The sequence below is a fragment of the Uranotaenia lowii genome, chromosome 2, assembly GCF_029784155.1.
Source record: "Uranotaenia lowii strain MFRU-FL chromosome 2, ASM2978415v1, whole genome shotgun sequence".
In the NCBI taxonomy this organism is placed as follows: Eukaryota; Metazoa; Arthropoda; class Insecta; order Diptera; family Culicidae; genus Uranotaenia; species Uranotaenia lowii.
In genome coordinates, this window is record NC_073692.1 from 170,717,280 (window position 1) to 170,734,155 (window position 16,876).

At 36.5% G+C, this 16,876-nt stretch overlaps 1 protein-coding gene across 2 annotated transcripts in view; it reads left to right on the forward strand.

The window, feature by feature from the left end:
• LOC129749797 (netrin receptor unc-5-like) overlaps window positions 1-16,876 on the forward strand; it is a 555,087-nt gene that overhangs the window by 57,266 nt on the left and 480,945 nt on the right. The window lies entirely within an intron of this gene.

Genomic DNA, 16,876 nt, shown 5'->3' on the forward strand with positions numbered 1-16,876 from the left:
TTTACGTAGTTTGGTCGCATTCAAAACATGCATGCTCGTTTTAAAACTTGTATACAAGTTTAAAAGCTTGAAGACTTTTTCGCTGAGAGGCAGCACCGTAAACAAATGTATCGATGTCCCAGACTACTTATTCGAAAATCTATTCAGCCGGGTATCTTGATAGAATATAATATCTTTGATATAACTCAGTCTTTAGTTTGAATTTTTGAAAACTGTTTTCTAAGTTTGAAAGCTTATTTATTGAGTTCAAAATAGGCAAAAATTTGGTTTGTATTTGAAATTGTTTTCTTTTGGCAAAAATGTAATTTCAAAGTCATAATAAATTCATTTTTTTCAAGGTTCGCAAACAAACAGCTCCCCTGATGATATCAAAAAGCATTTAGAAGCAAAGGGGTAGTTAAATGTGGAAAAACAACTTTTTTTCTTTGTATAAGTACAGTTGCAGTGCTATTTTTAAAGCCATTTAATGCTAAATTTTCTAAAAATTAAAAAATAAGGACATTTTCCAAGAGTAAGCCCGTATTGGACAAATGGATAGGAACTCTATCAAATGGTTTACTTTGAAGAAAAAATTAAAATGGAGATAATGTGAGGACCTAGGGGAATGTGTGAAGGTAAAATTTCATTTGTATTTTAAATCTAAAACTATTTTGCAATTATTTTAATTTTTGCCCCTAAATGTATGCAGCATCGTTGTTCTTTTTTCGATTATAAATGTGTTTAAAAGAAAACGTTATAAAGCAAGATGAAATTGATAAGCTAGCATTTGTAAATATTTTGAAAGTGTTTTGTATTCATTATGATCAAGAAAACTCGTAAAAACCGTCAAAATAGAGACTGATCAATGTTACCCCAAAGCATTAAATTCTGAACTGAGAGGAAATCGATTTTTAAATCAAATTTATAATAGTCTAATAAATTTCTGCTACCATGTTTTACGTTCACAGGAGTCCAGTACTGGTTTTAACAATATGAAACATGCCACATCCCCCTTAACAGAAAAAATAATCGAAAAATATTGAAAAAAGTGATCAATCTTATCCGGATTACGGTAGCAGAAGATGGGAACGAGTTATCCAAAGACATGACCCAATGGTTACTCAACCGAATGAAACACTTATTCATGTGTGTTTGATGAGGTGAACAGTGATTTGTCAATGAGAATCAAACACACTAAGTCCTTTTTGAAACGTTTTTGAACCGATTTGAATCTGGTTTCATAAATTTCAAATAAACCCCAATTTAGTTGTATCGGAATTTGTAGCTTTCTTATAAAAACTTCAACGAGTTCGCCTTGTTAATTCACATAGAATATCTGAATCTTTGCAATGGCTGACCATATCTTAGCAGATTTTAGATGAGGCCGTGCACAAGTTCAACCCTCATATCTTCAGTTTGTTAGAATTTTATTCTTACGAAACAATTTTTAACTACCATAAAGCATGGATCATCTTAAATCTAGTTGTCGGATCTTAAATGTTTTGACAGTACTTGGTTTGGGATGTATCTATCAGTGCTGAAAAATTCATTACGATTCGTTTTATTTCAAAATAGTTACATGTGATGGAAGCCGCGAGACGAAAATAAATTGAACCCCCTCGTCAAAAACCCGGTGTGGTCGTGTTCAAAAAAAAGTTTTATCGTTGAAAATGCTCAAATCGACCGTGTGTAGCGTTCTCAAACGTTTCCGTGAGATGCATACTATCGATCGGCAGGTTCATACCAATCGTCATAGTTAAACTAAGGATCGGAAACTGAATTTGAAGTTGTTGAGGACGATCAAGGCAAACCCAGGGCAGTCGGGCTAGTTATGACATCGCCAAGAAATTCAATGCCAACCTGTGCACCCGGTCGGGGATACCCGGAAATCAAACAAAAGTCCCGAAAGCGAATGAAAAATACCGGGAATCCTCGAATATAATAAATCGACATGACACTACCTAAATTGGAAAAAAAGGTTATAGTCAGTCAGAAAACTTATTGTTCTACCTTGGTAGAATTTTCTCTTAAGATTGCCTAAACAAGGACATCAACAAACAAAATTGAATTTAAAAAGGGTTTTCTAAGGAAAGCTTGCATTACAAGTGCAAAACAACGAATGTGTAAAACCAAACAATATCAATAAATAAACACCACAAAAAAAGATGGACATAAATTGATATAAATTGATGAGTAGCGCCTACCAAAGTTTTAGGCAACTGTTCATGCAAATTCGAATCCGTTTTCATTTGTTCGTGCTTGGCAACATCCTAAAAAATTGTTTTTCTGTCACTTTTATATTTATTTTTATTTCAAATTAATTAAAATAAATGTTAAACATAATATATGCATTTAATTTATAACATTGGCTCAATTATATTAGATAAACACAGTAAAAAAATCTTTATTTTACTGCTTAAAACTGCCATAATTTTGCCAAGAAATTAATTTTATGCTAAAATTATGATTAAATTCGTGTAGTTTTTTCGAATAAAGTGATTCATATCCCATATAATCAAAATTCCCATAAATCAGGTACAAAAACGCTCACTCAGCCCCATCCTTGATATGAAGTACGTTCTATGCAGCTCAAAATTTAAGTTTTTATTGATACTTTCAAGTTCCAAAACAAGTCTGAATGATGTTCTATTCAGCTTCCAGCGGGCTCTTAATTCAGCTTCCAAAAAATCACAAAATGAGCAAAAAATTTCTCTGTATCTCAACTGAACCCTTTCCTACATTTCCTACATATATCTCATCAGAATGGTCACTCAATTACTAAATTACTAATTGAAAAAAAAAACTTGCCTGGCTTGGGGATCGAACCCCGACCATCGTGGTGTAAATCGGACACGCTACCACAAGACCACGCCTAGATGTTGTTTTAACTGAAACTAAAACTCGAAGTGGTGATTTGATTTTGGAAGCACATCAATGCACTTTTTGTGACTTACCAAATCCCGTTTTGAGCACTTTTGTGCCCTTTATGTGACTTAAGTCCCCTATAACGTACGTATAGATCACTTTTGCAACTTTCAAGTTCGTTAATAAGTACATACAGTTCACTCATGGGAATTGGGCAAAACAAGTCACATACAACGTACATATTAATCACTTTTGGAACTTTCAAGTTCATTAATGAGTACATTAAGTTCACTTAGGGGAATTAGGCAGTTTATTCTCTTTGTCAGCCAAAATGTAACTTCCAATGCCTTCATTCAAGTAAATATGTGACTATTGGATGCTTGGGATTAAATCATTATTGTTTTCTGCAGCATGAATTATGACAGAAGTAAAATTATTTTTACATTGGTGTAAATAACTTTGTTCTCTAAATATTTTAAACAAATGAATTCGAAATACTTTAAAATTGCTTTATTTGATTAAAAAAGTTCAAATTTTAAAAAATTGTAATATTTTTTTATTTTTTTATTTTTTTTGGTTTAGTTATTGCTTATTGAATAATTGAGTTAAATAGATAAATAAAGAGATAAATAATTTTATTTGTTAAACAATAAAAAATAAAGTTGAAAAAGTAAGAACAGAATACCATTAGGTTGTCAGGTTGTCCGGTTTTTTTTCCGGGTTTGTCCGGATAGTAAAATTAAAAAGGAACAATCCGGCCCGGTTGCCCGTATTTCATTGAAAAGTTTGAAATCTGTCGAAGAGTTATGATGATTTTTTTTTAATATTTTTTTCTTGAATTTACTCTACTGAGTTTTGGCCAAATTTGACCGGATATTGCCCGGATTTTTGGTCGTTAATTTTGAAATCAAATGCCCGGATTTTGTCAGGTTTTTGTACAAAATTGACCGGGTTTGTCCGGCCCGGACACGTGCTGAAAAAATTCTGGTGGCTTTAGAATACCATATATGTATCTATGATTTCGTACATATGCAGTATTAAGGGGTTAAAATCTCCTATTTCAATTTTTCCTGGGGATCCCGGAATTTACTGAGAATAGGATGATCAGGTTTCCCGAATCCCGGGAACGTTAAAACAACCGGGAAATGTACACTCTACTAGTAAAAAAAGCACTAAAATCATCGTAGTCGCACCTTGTTAATTTTTCACGAGCAAAAAGTCGATCTATAATCACAAAATTATTTAATCAATCACTCAGTTTTGTGTCCATTTGAGCGAGTTCAAACTAAGCTTTTCAAAGGCGTATCATATTGTATGTACATTAGATTGAATTGAGCTTCGTTTTGGTTCAAAACTCATCCATAATTTTTTTGCAGGATTTTTAAGTATCGTTTACATGAGTAAATTCGAACTTCATGATTTGTATTGGGAAATCGAATATTGTGTATTGAAAAATCAACATATTTTTTGTTTTTACTGAGATGTTCTACTTTCTGCTAATGGTGTTTGTGCCAACTTTTAAATTCTCTAAAACAATTTTCCGCTGAACAACTTTGTCGAAGATCGTAACTTTTTATCTCATAAGGCAAAAAAGTTATGAGCTCTTTTACAGGATTACGTGCATATATTTGCATTGAAAAACAATAAATTCATTTGGCATCAATGCTGGAGCCTCGCGTAGTATTTCATGAAAAGTAGTCATGCAATACCTCGCTAGGTACCTAGTTGGGATGTCAATTGAATTTATTGATTTTCATTGCCAAAAGACTTGCTCCAATTCAAAACCTAATAACATTTTTTTATTTTAAAAACGAAGTTACGGTCTTCGATAAACTTGTTAAGCGGAAAATTCCCTTAGGAAAATTTATAAATTGACACAAAAACTATGAGCAGTTTCGGTTCCACAGAAGAAACAAAAATGATGTTGATTTTTCAGCACAAAATATCCCCCCCCCCTTTCCCATACTAAACAAAAAGTCCAAATTTACTTGAGTAAACGTTACTTTGAAATTCTTTTAAAAATCGTGGATCAGTTTTGACCGAAACGAAGCTTTTAAGGCCCCAAGGTTTGAGAAATTCAAAAATGACACCAAAACGACTCACTCTAATATTTTTCTATAGGGCGGAATTGTGAGGTCAGGTTGATGTCCTTTTCGACAAAATCCACTCCGTTATGCCGATACCATTGTAATACCTCTTTGCTGTTGTGGCAGCTAGACAAATCTGGCCAAATCTTTACTAATCCTTTGTGAAATCTAATGTACGGAAGAATACGTTTTCTCAGGAACTCCTCCTTGTACATCTCTGAGTCCATGGTCTTGTTTGTCATAAAAACCGGGGTTGTTCGTCCGCAGCTGCAAATGCCTTGCCAGATCAAACACTTTCTTACAAACTTATCGGCAAAAAAGAATTTGAGCTTACCGGGGACACCCAGCAAACATATTTGTAGGAATATTTCCCAACAAATTTGTTATACGTTTCATGTACATACATCATAGAATGATCGTAATATACATACATCATTTCAGCTGCGATAAAAACTGTACGAATGGCCGCCGACCGTGGCGAAGAGGATAGCGATCAAGTCTTCAAAGTCAGAGGTGATGAGATCGAATCTCGGTTACGGTATACACTGCCGGCCAAAAGTTTGGAATCACCCGCTAAAACATGCAAATTTTGATCGTTCGTATCTCAGCCGTCTTGGGACATATTGCAAATCTTCTGATCTAATTTGAAAGATAATAAGCAATAGCTTTTTCGGAGGTATTTTGCCTATAAATAATGTTTTAGTTTTGCACCTTAAACTTAACCTAAAGTTAGAACATTTTCAAAAAATTGCTCTTAATTTTTTAAATTGCGACCCAGAGATGGGTCTTGACTCAAACATTCAGTCAGCGAAACTTTTTTGTAGAGAAATGAATCCAACTTAGATGAAATTTCAGGGACTAGATAAGAGAAAATCGATGTTGAAAAACATGCGAAAAAAATTCGCCTTGTCTCCCGGTGAGACTTGAACCCACATCTTGCGCCTCTCCGGGGCCCATGTATTAACATTCTACTACAGGAGACCAACCTGGCGTATGAATATTATACTGGTTGAGTGTCGATGTCTATCGGAATGAAGGGAATAGTTCTCCCATGTGATCATAATCATTTTTCTTGGTCTATTTCTATTCCCATCATTTCATCTTACGGTAGTTGGAATCAAGTTTGGACATTTTTAAGCACGGCAAGATTTGCATTGCCTTCTCATATCCTGCACGGGTTGTCAGTTATGATGAGAAATGATGCGTTTTGCCGTATTTGGATATCCAGCCAATTTCGGCAATAGAAATAAGGCGGTGCCAAACACCGAAATTGGCTGGATATCCAAATACGGCAAAACGCATCATTTCTCATCATAACTGACAACCCGTGCAGGATATGAGAAGGCAATGCAAATCTTGCCGTGCTTAAAAATGTCCAAACTTGATTCCAACTACCGTAAGATGAAATGATGGGAATAGAAATAGACCAAGAAAAATGATTATGATCACATGGGAGAACTATTCCCTTCATTCCGATAGACATCGACACTCAACCAGTATAATATTCATACGCCAGGTTGGTCTCCTGTAGTAGAATGTTAATACATGGGCCCCGGAGAGGCGCAAGATGTGGGTTCAAGTCTCACCGGGAGACAAGGCGAATTTTTTTCGCATGTTTTTCAACATCGATTTTCTCTTATCTAGTCCCTGAAATTTCATCTAAGTTGGATTCATTTCTCTACAAATTGCTCTTAATATTCAAAGCCGATCATCTCGGGATAGGGTGGACCAAGTTTCAAAATTTGAGTTGCATTAGAATCCTTATTCTATACTTCTCAAAACACAATCAAAAAATTTGGGCAAAAATTAAAAAATGTACTTTTAATTATTAAAATAGACACTTCAGTTACCGTCCAAAAGTTTGGGATCACCCCTCAGTATGGTGTATCGGCCAAAAGTTTGGGCCGATCACCTTAATCTGGTTGCACTGCTAGTCGCAGAGAGAACAAAATTCTGTTCTTTAACTTGAAGCCCATGCGAGAGAACGAATTGAGCAAAATCGTCTTCAATTTCTGCAAACATGGCGGACTCAAGTAACCATTTTTACGACCTTCTACTTATTTTGTAGGAATTTCGATTCGCAGTAACGTTATTAACGAATTAAGTTATTATTTCGAATGCGATGCTTTGTTTGCTGGGCATCACCCCGACCAGTGGCTTTATAAAATTTTTGGCCAGGGAGCTGCCCAAAATCCATCTTCACGTACGTTTCGTCATCCATGAGGATGCATCCGTCGTAAACAGTTGGTTAGACTACCATAAGAATTAGGAATTGGCATTGGCATCTGGATAACCGTTTTTTAATTGTCGCAATATATTCTGTTTCAAAGTTGAAAATTATTCATTCATTTTTGATGTCTTTGACCAGTTTCTACCCTGGCCCTGGCAGGTCGTTCAAAACTAAAACAGTATATAGTGAAGATTTTCAAGTTATCCGTTGAATTTCCTACGACAAAAAAGGAACACCAAGACGTTTCAAGGGTTATGCCGAGAATGCTCATTTCCATCAATTCAAGGGCTTCTCCGACCCAGCCCTGGGTCAATCAATCGCTTCCCAGCCGAGGCGTGTCACATTTGTGAGTCCAATCGTTCGAATCCGAGGAGAGCGTGATGGTTTGTTTCTGTTCCCCTTTTCCCTCTGGTTCAAATCCTCTGGTGTGAAGTGGCCTCTGGTTAAGGTTCTAGAGTTGACATCCATCAATCACCAAGATTAGGGGTTTTCCCTAGCTTTTTCTCTGACAAGAAACGAAACTCAAGAAAAAGGGTGGCCATGTGGTTTACAATAAAGAATCAATTTGGTTCTGGTTCGGGATCGAGTCCAAGGCCCAGAACAGCATTGTTCCCAGGAATGCCTTGGAAGCTCATCGACGATAGACATTTATTGCTCTTTTGAATTTTAAATTTTTCATGTGGGATTTGGAGCTTCACGACTTCCTCCTCCTGGATAGAGCAAAACAAACCGAACCATTCCGAAAACTAGAAGTAGAAAGCAGCTGGCCCCCACTATAAAGAAAAGGAATCGGAATTTAAACTATTGCCGCTTTACTAACTGCTGCTCGACTAACCGCATGTGTTCTCACTTAGTGACATTTTCCATCACCCGAGCAACATTGTTTGGGAAAATTGATTTTCTTTATTTTGAATAATTGCGTTACAAAATAGTCCAGACGTGTGAGTTTCTCTCTTCGGTTATTTTCCGGGGTCCAGATGAACTGAACATATATTTTTCTACGGTTGAGTGACACAACAGCAGTCTTGGGCAAGTGAGAAGAGACGTGGATGCTCTCGGTTTTCCTTCCTGGTACCTACTGTAGTTGTTTTCCAGCTGACAGTTTCTGCGTCGTCATTCGACAGAATGACAGAAGTCCGTCCTCCCCATTTCGATTGCGGGGCAAAACTTTGTTTAAAATCAATTTACATTCCCATTTGCTTGTGGCTTCGGGGCCGTTATAATTGAATGCCGACTATCCGACTGTAAATAGGTTTTGTGCGCTCGATTGGAGTAGGTTCTTGGCCGTTTTCTGTACGACATTTGGGTTGATATTTGAAAAGTAGTAATCTACAAATAGATTAGCATATTTGATTGTTTCCGGAGGGTGGAATAGGAAAATGTGAATTTCGAAGAAGAACCGGTTTTAATACAGCCATAAGCATGTTCCAGTTGACTTTATTTTGGAAAATATTTAAAATATGGAACATGAATGATCATTTCCACCCAAATATTCGAACTCAATTTTAAATCAAATCATCAACTGATAAGTTACAAATTATAAGAAACTTCACAAAGTTATCGCACCATTTTAGTTCTTAAACAAGACATTCAGGTTGGTTTTTCTAAAAGATATTCATAATTTTCAAAAAGAAATAAGAAAGTTTTTTGGTTCAAAATCATAACAATCAACTGAAAAGTAATTGAAAACTGCATCGATAAAAAACCTTCCTAAAACAATGAGGACCGCGAAGAAATCGAAGTCGAAAAACACCGACATTCTATATTTCATAATCATCTGGATCAAATTCCTCAAACATAGTTCATTTGAATTTCCGAAAGAGTTGTGTTCAAATTTTCGAAATATATATACCATCAAGACGCCATTCACCGCCCAGACACCATTTACCGCCCAAAATCACCCTTTTGTGTGTATTTTGAAAAAACTGGGATGTTTTTTCCAAATATAAGACCTGTGTTTTGTGTCGGCATCATTGTTCGACCATTTCACTGAAAAAACATCACTTAATTATGCTAACTATAGCCAGAAATAAAATATTTGGTTTTTCGTTTCCGGTCAAATTATTGAATTCGACGCCTGTTAGCGAACTAAGCATTACTGTACTCCTAGGGCAAAAAGGGTTTTTGTTTACTAGATAGTACCTATTGGACCTAAAATCGACTTGAAACGATAGTTTCATTTTCGTAGAATAGATTTGCATCAAAAAATTTTCGATTTTTTCAATAGTTGTTGTTTTTTGAAGCGTTTAGTGATGGGCGGTAATTGGTGTATAAAAAAAAGTATGGGTTCCTAATGACCGGTCACGCACAATTTCTTTGTTTTTAACGCATGTATTGTGTCAAATGTGTAAATTGTAAGAAGCATTTAGTTTGATTATGTTCGAAAATGATGTTTTATCGCTGAAAGTAACCGGTTACTTGAGGGTGTTTGCCGGGAATCATCATTTTGTCAGTCAACCCCATTTTTTAAAATTTGTACTAAATTTGCGGAAAAAATTTCACAAAATGTATTCTCTAAAGAGCCAAAATATGGTTTTGACAGCTCGTTGTATGGAAAATACTAAAAAGAACAGTTTCCGTGTTGTTTAGATAGTTTTTCCTTAAGAAAACATTATCGATACCCGAAAAAGTCGAGTGGGCGGTAAAAGGGCCAGTTGAACATCCCAAAGTTTAGTTAATTATTTTGAAAAGTGTACATTTTTCGCATTCCACTAATTTTTTTATTTAAAGTAGAGCAGTTTTGGGATGTATTGGAAAAGAAAGCGAATAAAAATCTGCCGTCGTTTTTTTATTACACATGTTTGAAGTTGAAAAACCGCTTAACTGGGCGGTGAATGGCGTCTTGATGGTAGTTTTGTGGTTTTATTTAAAACATTTTATTTATGCTTCTGTATGCAGCACATTTGTGGCCAGCGAAAAAAGAGATATTTCATATTTTGGTCCGCAATGTATCAAAAGTAATTGCTTGTACTTTACCAACTAAACCTACGAAACCTACGTTAAAGCCGACTACAAGCAGCTTCCGGGACAGGAGTTTTATACGGCAAAAGGAAGGGGAAGGTAGCAGATATTTTCAAACACATTAAACTGTCAAAGTTCGCGAAGAAATATCTGGTTTGGCAAGCCATCTGTACCTGTGGCTTGAAAAGCAGCATTTTCATAGCTTCCGGGACTGTCAACCAAGAAATTTACGTGAAAGTGTGTTTGAATAAACGTCTGCTACCTTTCCTGAGGAAACACGGTTGTTCCGTACTGTTTTGGTCGGATTTTGCATCTTGCCATTACGGTAAAAAGGCCATGGAGTGGTACGCCGCCAACAACGTGCAGATGGTTCCCAAGGACAAGAACCCTCCCAAAACGCCAGAGCTCCGCCCAATTGAGAAATACTGGGCTATTGTCAAGTGGAACCTAAAGAAGGCAAAAAAAACTGCTATGGACGAGCAGCAGTTCAAGGCAAACTGGCTTTCTGCGGCGAAGAAGGTGGACAAGGTGGCTGTACAAAATCTGATGGCAGGAGTTAAGCGTAAGGCCCGGCAATTCGGATTTGGAAAAGCGGAAGCCTAACTGAATATTTTTCCTGAATTTTATACTAATTAAACTTGAAAAAGAAATTTAATATGATTTTTTAAATAAACGATTTCAACAATTTACACGCGTTTTCCCTTGGCCAAATTTTGACCGTATCACCCTTTAGTATTTAAGGAGTGATTCAGAGTTGGGAATCACCTAGTTTAAGCGACAAGATTGTTATCGCTATAGGTCTAAGTTAGCTTTAAGGACTAGGCGAACAGAAATAAATAAACGGTATCTCATTTCAAACTAAAACCACTGTTGCTAAATCATTGAATTCAACACTTAACATTATACGGAGGTCCATTTTTGCCATTTTTTTCTTTCCGATCGATGGTCAAACGTTCGTGACACCGATTTAAAACACGAGACACCGTAGAATGTACCATTCCCAGCTTCTTGCTGATGGCACGATGAAAAAGATCCGGATTTTCGAGGTACGTGCGCGAAATTTCTTTGCGCCGCTGCTGTTCTTCTGACTTCATCTTCGCAACGACTGCACATCTGCTAGTGAAACTTACACAGCGTAAAAAAAATACACATTGAACTGATTCCACCCAAAATTTCAATAGAAAATACTCAACGGGTAAAAAGTTACAGCCATTTTAAAGTGGTGCAATTTGATTTCGTAAACACTTTACATCGTCTTGCCAGCCCGACATCTTAAACAGTGTACCTACTATTCAAAATTTAATTGGGTGTAGGCCCGGCGTCTCATCAATGCTGGGCAAGTGTTTTAGAACGTGAAGTTCACGGAGTTGTATTTTTCAAGCCGCTCGGGGAGAAATGGACAACCATGGCTTGGAAGTGAAAGGGCATAACAAACAAAAACCGTAAACGTCTTCGTGATTTGGATAAAGAAATGAAGTGAAAACTTTAGGATTGGGCAGTGTCTGACGTGAGTGGGATGTGAGAAACTTAAAAAAAAATTTTAAGAAGCAAATGGATCATGATGTCCTGCTGAAAATTTTCCAACAATCGGTTTAAGATGGTCCTAACGTTGGTGTTCTTGGTTGGTTCAAGGTTCAAGGTTTTCTTTACCTCTTAGGAGGGAGTGTCCGTAATTTTTAAAGAAATAGGTTGCAAAACAAATTTCTGTAATTTGTTCATTTTCTTAAAAGTGTTATATGATTTTAATCGCCGTAATTTGTATGATTATAATTTTAATGGCATGTGCGGCGGAATGAAAACTAGAGAGAATTTATTTTTATAGGATTTGAAAGAAAGGTGGATAGACAGGCATTAGTGCGCCAATAGGAGAAAGCTTGATAGGTGTTGAAATTTTAGGCTAGAGGGCATGTTGATGAAAAGCTCCCATGAATTGCTCCCGCCTTTGCTCTGCATTAGCTAACTATACATGAGAAACCCAGAAAGAGAATTCCCATGTATAGCAAGCCCAATGGTTTGAGAGCGTGTTTTTACGCACACTTCAAACGAGCAAAAACGTAGCAACCCATGGGCCTACTGAGCTTTCCTTATGCGGGAGCAATTCATGGGAGCTTTTCATCAACATGCCCTCTAGCCTAAAATTTCAACACCTATCAAGCTTTCTCCTATTGGCGCACTAATGCCTGTCTATCCACCATTCTTTCAAATTCTATAAAAATAAATTCTCTCTAGTTTTCATTCCGCCGCACATGCCATTAAAATTATAATCATTTTCTTAAAAGTGCAGATTTGGAGTTGCTTCAAAATTGAATTTTGAATCTAGGAGTATCAAGCATGCTGATTGAAAATCCAAGTTCATCTAGGATCAGGGTATATATGATCAGAGTCCAGGAACAGTATTCAAGATCACGACCCAAAACTCAGGAACAAGTATCCTGAGACCGGGTTCTCGATCATCAGGGAAAAGGGTCCATGATCAAAATCAGAATACGGAATCAAATCCGGGATCAGCATGAGTATCCACAATCTTGATCTAGGAACTAGTATCATATTCAATGATGCAATTTTTTCATAGCAGTTTAGTAACTGTTGTTGACAGCAGTCTTCAAACTAATCTAAATGCTAGAAAATTGTTAGTAAATTTAAAAAAAATTGGAATAATATAATGAAAAATCAAAAGTTTTATTTTTATTTTGTTTCGATTATAGTCGTTTTACCATCATTATGGTATTCGCGACTTTATCAACGTTACAGTTGGCGAATTGTTATTGAAACACTTATCCGGTACAACTGTGTTCGATGTTTACTCTTGGGCTCGAACTCGCGGACATCTGCTCAGGAGATTGTGATACAGCTCAGTTGGCAAGTCAAAAGTTTTATGAAGGATTTGTTGCTGTCTGAAAGTAATAAGTTTGAAAGGATTCTGGAAGGAAAAATTTTGAAAAAAAAAACTAACCTTTCAGAGTTTTTGTTCTATTTATGGTGTGTTGTCTGCATGTTTCCCATTGTATTTTCATTTGAAATAAAGCTTTATAACGACCTAGATTGATTACACCCCAATAAACACTGTAACTCTTTTTTGTTTTGTTTTTAAGCCACGCCAGTCGGATTACTCTTTATTATCTCTCAATTTCCTCGCTTAATCTCCACAATGCTGTCATTAAATCATTGAAAATAATAAAAAGTGCATTCAGCGTCAGTCTAACGGATGTTAGCATAAATTTTATGGCCACGGATTACATCGTCCATACGAATGCATCACCAGAATCAGGGAAATCTGCCGGTGTGTTCCAATTCAGCAGGCCAGTCAGCTTGGTAGAAATCCGAACCGGATCGTTCTCACCAAACAATTAAACACCAGTAATTCTTCAGCCAGCCAGCCAACAGCAGAGTGCATGCAGTTTGTGTCTACCTGCAGGCAGCCAGAATAGATCGTAAATCGCGCTCGCTGGGAAGAATGAAAACCCGAAGCCACAACAGACACCCATTCATTTCCCTTCTATCTGTCTCTTCACCAAACACTCTGCTCGGTTGAGAGGTGTCAGATACACCCAACACAGCTCGTCACTGATAGAACCCATCCCGCCCTTTTGGCCTCTTTTGGGGTGTTGCAGTTCCCAACGAAAAGACAAGACCCTAAACAGTTAGCAGCAGTCAGCAGCAGTGCTTGGAAAAAGTGTGCAAGGGAATGCAAGAACGACGAGTGTGTGAATATTTATGACAGTCTTGCACCGGAAAAGGGAAGAAAGAGGCAGACGACGACGATGGGAATGTGCAGCAACTACTCGAAGTCACTGCTTGCAACAAATTTTCGACAAAAAAGAAAGGGGTTCTCTCAAAATTTATGAAATGTATAAATTTCATTGTTGTTTGCTACTGCTTGTACAAGGGCTGAGGTCTGAGATCCTGGGTGATTCATTTTTTCGGGGCCTGGCAGCGATTTTTTTCCTCAACTCAACTTCTTGCTGATTCCGAGATGTTATGTTTTCCCAGGGAGACGAAGCGGGGCAAAAATTATGATCTTATCTCGCTTGTTTGTGTGCTTTAGGAACACTTCCTGTTTCTTGAACCAGGAACTGTGAAGATGAGTCTTGGAAAATTGAGTGGTTCTTTTCAGCATCAAAATTTAAATCAATTTTAGTTGTTTCTTTAAACTGTATAGGATTCCAAAGTAAGTAAACGTGTTTTACGGTAGATGATTGTAAAACCTTTTTAAAACTCTTAATAAAAAAAATTCCATGAGAATTGTTCTGGTTTTAATTGACTTATAATTTAAACTAGCCTTAGAAATAAAAATCAGGAGTTCTGTTAGATGGAATCTTAAAAAAATGGTTCTTAAATGACAATCTTTCAGACAAGGTGAATTTATGAATGTCTTTCTTTAAATCAATAGGCTCAATTGAAGTTTATTATCTTTGTCTAGTAAAATAATGAAAATTAATGAAAAAAATGAAAAAAAATTTTTTGTAAGGTACCTTTACTTTTTTTCATGCATAACTAAATAGTAAAGTTATATTTTTTTTGATTCGATTCTAGTCGTTTCATCATCTGTCTGGCATTCGCGACTTCATATCAAAGTTTCAGTTGGTGGACAGTTATTGAAAAACTTAACCGGCATAACTATGTTCGATGTTTGTTGGCTCTTGGGCACGAACTCGCGGATATCGGCTCTGCAGGCAACTGACATGCCAACTAAGCTATATCACAAGTCCAGTAATGTTAGAAACGAATAAGTTTGATATTTATAAATTTAGTTATTTTTCAGTTATGTTGTGATATTTTCTTGTTTCTGGGAAGAATTATTCATTACACACAAAAACTCATAGTAAATCTATTCAATCCGTGGTTTAAATGAACAACAGAAAACCATATTTTCGAGTCAAAAAAGTTTTGTTCCTCAAAATAGCTTACGCATATCTATTTTACCATGTGCTCAATTTAGCTGCGCATGGTGAATTCGACTGCGATTTAATAAAATTGTCAATGAAATGATGTATTTTTTTACTTCATGCCTAGTAAAATTAATATGTTTCATGATGAAACTACTATGTGTTATGAGTAAGATAAGTAAAGATAAATCTCCCGATGCTCTGGAAATATTTTCAAAGTTAAGAAACTTGAAAGCAGTTAAAAATTTGTATGTTTCATAGACCGCTGCAAGAAATTACTTTTTGCTCCCATATGTTTTCTCGATGCCTTTTGGGTTGCCAAGCATCAGTATAAAATTCTAGATGATTTGGTTGATTCCTGAGTTAGTGCAATGCGTTTCAATTTTGTATGAAAATTTGTTTGGAAGAAGAAATTTTTGCACATTAAATCATCCAGAAAATTCAAATATGCTCGAAATGAAATCGGTCATTAATTTTTGGTTTTGACTATTTTTAAGCTTCACTTTTTGCTTACATGACAAGCTCCTGAGAATTTCATGAAAAAAAATATAACCATTTGCTAGAGCTGTTAATAATTGAATGAAATCTTTTTGCTAAGGCTTTATGAATCAATAAATTCTTTGGCAATGCAGAACAGTTTTTTGAGATGTTTTCTTTCCTCCCTACTGTAACACAGCTTATAAACAAGCAGTAAAAAACGATATAATTAAGTAAATGAGTTTTGAAAACAAATATTTTATATAACATTGAATATCTTTCCTGGGGTACAATTAAGGTTGGTGCTTTGTTCACATGAAATGTAATGCAAGAATCAAGGAACATGTTTCATCCAAAGTTATATTTTTTGGACTTTCAGAACCTCTCTGGCGATTTTCGAGTGATAAAATTTTGTTATCCCATACAAATTTCCATACAAAATAAAAACTCGTTGCGCTAATTCAGGACTGGATGGATCGCTTCCAAAATTTTTATTGCTATTTCTGGCAGCAAAACCAAAAAAGTTATGGGAGGTGTAAAAATTTAAGAATATGATATTTTCATACAAAGCTTGCAGCGGTCTGATGTTTACTCACGGGTTCAAAAATTAATAATCATTTAAAGGGTGATACGGTCAAAATTTGGACAAGGGAAAACGCGTGTAAATCGGTGAAATCGTTTATTTAAAAAATCAAATTAAATTTCTTTTTCAAGTTTAATTAGTATAAAATTCAGGAAAAATATTCAGTTAGGCTTCCGTTTTTCCAAATCCGAATTGCCGGGCGTTACGCTCAACCCCTGCCATCAGATTTTGTACAGCCACCTTGTCCACCTTCTTCGCCGCAGAAAGCCGGTTTTCCTTGAACTGCTGCTCGTCCTTAGCAGTTTTTTTGGCCTTCTTTAGGTTCCGCTTGACAATAGCCCAGTATTTCTCAATTGGGCGCAGCTCTGGCGTGTTGGGAGGGTTCTTGTCCTTGGGAACCACCTGCACGTTGTTGGTGGCGTACCACTCCATGGCCTTTTTACCGTAATGGCAAGATGCCAAATCCGGCCAAAACAGTACGGAAAAACCGTGTTTCTTCAGGAAAGGCAGCAGACGTTTATTCAAACACTATTTCACGTTAATTTTTTGAGACAGTCCCGGAAGCTATGACAATGCTGCTTTTCAAGCCACAGGTACAGATGGCTTGCCAAACCAGATATTTCTTAGTGAACTTTGACAGTTTCATGTGCTTGAAAATATCTGCTATCTTACCCTTTCCTCTTGCCGTATAAAACTTCTGTCCCGGAAGCTGCTTGAAGCCGGCTTTGACGTAGGTTTCGTCGTCCATTACCACGCAGCCAAACTTCGTCAGCATCGTCGAGAACAGCCTCCGGGATCGCGCCTTGGC